Below are 5,748 nucleotides of genomic sequence, written 5' to 3' on the forward strand. Positions count from 1 at the left end.
TATTAGAGGGGCGCCTGGGTGGCGTAGTCGGTTAAGCGTCCGACTTCAGCCAGGTCACGATCTCGCGGTCCGTGAGTTCGAGCCCCGCGTCAGGCTCTGGGCTGATGGCTCGGAGCCTGGAGCCTGTTTCCGATTCTGTGTCTCCCTCTCTCTCTGCCCCTCCCCCGTTCATGCTCTGTCTCTCTCTGTCCCAAAAATAAATAAACGTTGAAAAAAAAAATTTAAAAAAAAAAAAAAAAAAAAAAGAGTATTATTAGAAATAAAATCTCCCATGTTTCAAGCAGACGCTTAACAACTTATAAACCTTGTATCTAAACTTGTGCTGTATTCCTGGCTGTGTTTAAAAATTAAAACCAACAGAAACAGAGTAGAATAAAATAAAATAAGCCGTAAATACTCTGCCCGAAGCAAACATACACATAACCTTCTATTTTTAAGACATTTTCTTTGTTTTAGACCACCCCTGCCTAATGTCTCACCCTTTTGCCCAGAGTAGGTAGCTCACTATTAGTATATAGGAAGAATTACCTTCAGCCTTGAAAGACAGACCAACTGCTACATTTTCCATGTACTGCCTAAAGAGCTGTGATTAAAACAAACAACTTTCCATACCAGTTTAGTTTTTCCTTTTCTTCTGACTAATCTAAGCATCCATCTTAATTGCAAATATATTAAATGATAATCACGACTGAGGTATATAGCTAATTTGGGTTTATTGCCTTTTTATATGTATAACAAATATGAGCTTTCCAAGTTAGTATAATTATATTTCAAGACCCATAAAATATGCTTCATTTTATTGTAACTATATTGCCATTTTGAGTTAATTTATTTATGAAAATTCTGCTCACTGCTATTAAGAAATCTATTTCAGGGCTGGGCATGAAAAAGGCCATTAATTAACTCTTTATTGATGGATTGATCGGGAAAGGAGACTCCCATTCACGGATCCTGATGGTTACTCAGCACAATATAAGTCCTGATGCCAGCTGTTTGGTGATGGGAGAATAATTTTGAACTTGGAAGAATTAGAAATGGCTAATTATTCCAGATAAAAATTTATAAGCACAACATACAGTTTACTATAAATGTTTCACATGATGTCAGGGAATTGACAGTAATTTGTGGGTATTTTCCTTGTACCCAGGATTGTGCTAAGAGCCAACGGAAGATTAAAACGGTATAAGAGCTATTCTCTCAATGCTATTTTAGAGAACCTATTTTGCTGCCATTTGCTTAGGTCAGATTAAACATTCTTTGACTTTATTTTCCCTGCATGACTGCCAGATGTACTCACTTATTCCAGCTGAAATTAGCTCTATTTCCAAGTTTAAATCTTCTGGACAGTTATTGATAATGCCATTTCTCTAGCCCAATGAATCACTTAACCAAGAACATACTTAATTCCTTCAAATTTTTCTTTGTTGCTTTCTTCTCTTCCTTCATTTTAACCGCATTCTGATTAGTGAGCTCATTACTGTTTGTATTTGGGTGTCTTTTAACATGTGGCGAATTTGAGATGTTTTCATCGAAGCAGGGAAATTGCTACTTCCCTCTTTCATCATACTGCAATTGATTTTCAGGCCCCAAGAATTTATCTCCATTTAGAAGATACATTGTGGCAAAGGAGTACACAATCACTGGTTATTTTTAAGTTTGGGTGGCTTAAAATGGACTTAAAACACATCCTTTTTCTCCAGATGAAGTTGCTAAAAATTTGGTGCTACTTTCTTAAATTGATTAACACTTGTAGTCTCTGATGTCTTCATAATTCATATTAAAAGCTTTGTTCATTTCTCCAAGTACAAATAAGGTTGTCAGACAGCTTCAAAGGCTGCAATCATTGAGTAATACATAAAGAGTGCAACCAAATAAGTAATTTATGGAAGGGCTCTCTGGTGGTGCAAAGAATTAATGAAGTTTTCAAAGGTTCCCTATTTGCAGTCTGGGGATAGCTCAGATGCTGAGAGGTTTTGACTTGAAGCCAAAGAAACAAAGACTACAGACTTAGGGGAGGGAGAGAAATATTGTCTAACCCAGAGATTGCAAACAGGGGAACTGCAGGATCCTTCTGGCTTACAGATTGCTGTTATTTCTTCAACTTTGGTTTTGAATACCTTTAGGAGAGGGAAACTGATCTTCTCCCCACCATGTTGCCCATCATTATCACTGTCTGACCTGTGTGAGCCCAGTCACACACTTAACATTACCTGCCTGGCACCTAAATGCACTTCGATCTGTGACCCAGTCCTTACAGATGAGGAAACGAGAAAACTGCGAGCTGAGTGACATATTCCAGGTAACTGATGAGCAACAGGTCTCATGTGTGGATTACCTCACAAGTAAGTATCTGGAATCCCCTCCAGGGTTCTTTCTACTCCATGCATGGTCATACTTGTTTGAGAGATTAAAATCAGAACCAATGAAGAGTTGTGTTCATTAATATAACATTTCATACTTTTATGGAGTCACAAAAGTATTTTAGAAGAAAGAGTTATAAAAAGGACATTCAGGAAATTGAGTAATTTGGGGGCACCTGGGTGGCTCAATTGGTTGAGCGCCAGACTTTGGCTCAGGTCATGATCTCACGATTTGTGAGTTCGAGCCCTGCATCAGGCTCTGTGCTGACAAGTCAGAGCCTGGAACCTGCTTCAGAATCTGTGTCTTCCTCTTTCTCTGCCCCTCCCCAACCACCTCTCAAAAATAAACATTAAAAAAAAAAAAAAGAAGTTGAGTAATTTGGCCAAGTTGAGGGAGAAACCTGGGTTTGGAGTCTTGTATTCAAACCCCACCTCCCACACCCCGTAGGTGGGATTTATTGCTTACTTTGCACAATGAAGGAAGCAACCAGTAAAAGGTGATTGAATTATGGCATTTCTATCAAGTCACAATTTCCAAATAACCCTCTCATAGTCCTTGCCTTTAAAATGCCACTGACCCCTCAGAAGACCAAACCACTGGACTAAAAGAAATAAAGCAAAACCTATGGCATGTATGCTCAGAAATTATTTTCTCTTAACCATCATGTTACTTATGCAAGATTTCTGTAAGTCTGACTTCATTTCAAAAAGATCATTTGGGTTGCCATAAGAGGCCATAGTATTTCTTAATTTAAGGTGACTTTAATGGGATAACCAACAATCACAACTGCATCATAGAAGCCTAAAAGGCAACAAAGAAAGGTTTAACTTGAGAAATTCTGGCTTCCTTGCACATTCTGACTCTGAACTAATCATTCACTAAAAGAACGATAATTCTTGCAGTTTTCTAAGATATTTGGAATAGGCCATTAACAATCATCAGGGAAGATGCCCACAGAAGGAAGGACAAATTCCAGACTGGTAATTAGAAATCTACTCTTCCATCATTCTTGGTCCAAATGGTGCCTTCAACATGCACCTACATTTGTTTACAATATTTTCCGTTTCTCCCATTCTTATTTCATAATCATCATGGGTTTGGAATACCCTCTCTTTTCTTGGTTTACTCTTGTTTTTCTTTCACAGGCTGATCCCAGACAGTTCCCTGCAGGAGATCTACCTGAGTTAGGAAGATTGCTTGAGAAGCCCTTGCATTTATGCATCAGAAAAGTTGTATTTTGGCTATTGCCAAAACAAAATTGTGTTTGTTTTTAGACCTTCATTTAACTAGACTCTTAGTTTTTTAACCTCCTCTGTGCTCCACAGCAGTTCTTCATATCTGTACCTAGCACTTATCAGATTGCACTATAATTATTTGCTCTCATATCCAGCAACCTTATTTAACACTGTGCAACTCAAAGACAAGGGAGTATATATTAATCAGTTTTGTATTCCTGCCACCTAACATAGTACATGTGGTATTATTCAAGGAAAAAAATGAATGAATAAAACCACACAGCTGTGAAGGGTTCGGCTTTAAAAAAAAAATCCAGGTTTTATAGAGAACAGACAAGAGACAATGGTTGAATTGGAAAAATCAGGCAGGACAATTTATGTAGGGGATGGTGCCATCAAGTGAGGGGAAGCTGGCTTTAGTCCAATATCCCAAATGGATCATAGGACTGGCTGAATGGCTACCATTGACCTCAGATGTTCTCCCCGTCCCATGTCAAGTTCTGTCCTTCCTCCGATGTCTTCTTCCTTACCTCTGCCACCTCACTGATGCTTGGATGAGCTGTGCCAAACTTGTCTTTCAGATTCTGGTTTTTCTAAACCACCATCACATATTCAACTCCTTTTTATCCATATCTTTTTATTTCATGTCTTTCGATCTGTTCGATCCGATTGGAGTCAGGTCTTGTTGGCTCAGAAGCCTCTCTCTGTCTCTTTTCTTCCCACCACTGATACAGCACTTAGTAGGTACCAGGCAAGTTCTAGGTACCAGCACTTCCTGTAGAGCTGGGTAACGGGAGCTTTTGTCCTGGCCATGTTCATATTGTCACCATGCGATGAGGGGCTCGTGGCACCCAGAAACACGTCCAGCCAGAGTCTGCACCACCCTCCCATATTCCAAGTACCCAGAACGCAAGAATAGCCTGTCCAAATGGCCCCCAAACCTGCATCCGAGCCTCGTACGGACCTCTTCCAAAGGTTCTGCTTTCTGAGAGCGTCTGTTGTCTTGTTTGGGAGCAAAGTTGGATGAGCTTTGCTGTGTGGAATGTCTGCACAAATATCCATGAGCTCCCCCCCACCTCCCCGCCATATAGTACAGGACAGAGACAAGGGTAATTGTAGGAGGGAGTGGTCTATGGGTTCTGGTGGGAAGGTGTCTCCTTTTTCTCGATTACTACTTTTAGCTCCCATAAATTTTAGAGCCTGCTAAACGCTTTACATTTTTCCCCTTATTTGTTCTTTATAGCAACTCCACGTAGGAGAAATCAAGGTCTTATGGGGAAAACAGAATTGAGGGAATTACTAACATCTCACGTAAACTCATCCTCTCAACGAGTATTTATCGATAGATACAGTGGTGAGCAAAAACAGATGGTCTCTTCCCTCATGAAACTTTTTACATCCGCTAAACATAGCAATAAAGGCAGTGCAGTAAGCAGAGGAAACACTCTGTCATTGTACACTGCTTTAAATAGCAATCACATGTACTGTAACACTAATTTCTGTTTACCAGTCTTGGATGACAAGGAAACATTTAGCTTCTACAGTTGCAAGAGGGTCCTTGTGAATGTTTCCTTTTTGTGAGCATTTTTTTCCTATGGCTTGTCTTCAAAGAAGATGTTAAAAATGTCTCTGATTTTATAACTTGGAGAGGTGGGACACAACCTCCCAAGTGCTCTGGCACTGCTAGTGACACAAACGAATTTGGTTATGTGTGTTGTTGGATGTCATCAGAGATTAAATTTATATATATATATAATATATAATGTATATAAATATTTATTATTTATAAGTATATAAATATTTATTTATTCATAAATAATAAATAAATATAAAAACAATAAATATTATTTATATATAAATATATATTTTAATTATATTATATATTATTATATATTATTGATATATATTATTTATATATTATATAATCAAATATTATATTCATATATAATAATAAATAAATATAAACACAATAAATATATAATAATATATAAATATATATTTATAATGTATATAAATATTTATTATCTATAAATATATAAATATTTATTTATAAATAATAAATAAATATAAAACAATAAATATTATTTCTATATAAATATATATTTATTTTATTTATATTTTATTATATATATTATATATATTATATATTATT

Source organism: Prionailurus bengalensis, chromosome F2 (genome assembly GCF_016509475.1).
Source record: "Prionailurus bengalensis isolate Pbe53 chromosome F2, Fcat_Pben_1.1_paternal_pri, whole genome shotgun sequence".
Taxonomy (NCBI): domain Eukaryota; kingdom Metazoa; phylum Chordata; class Mammalia; order Carnivora; family Felidae; genus Prionailurus; species Prionailurus bengalensis.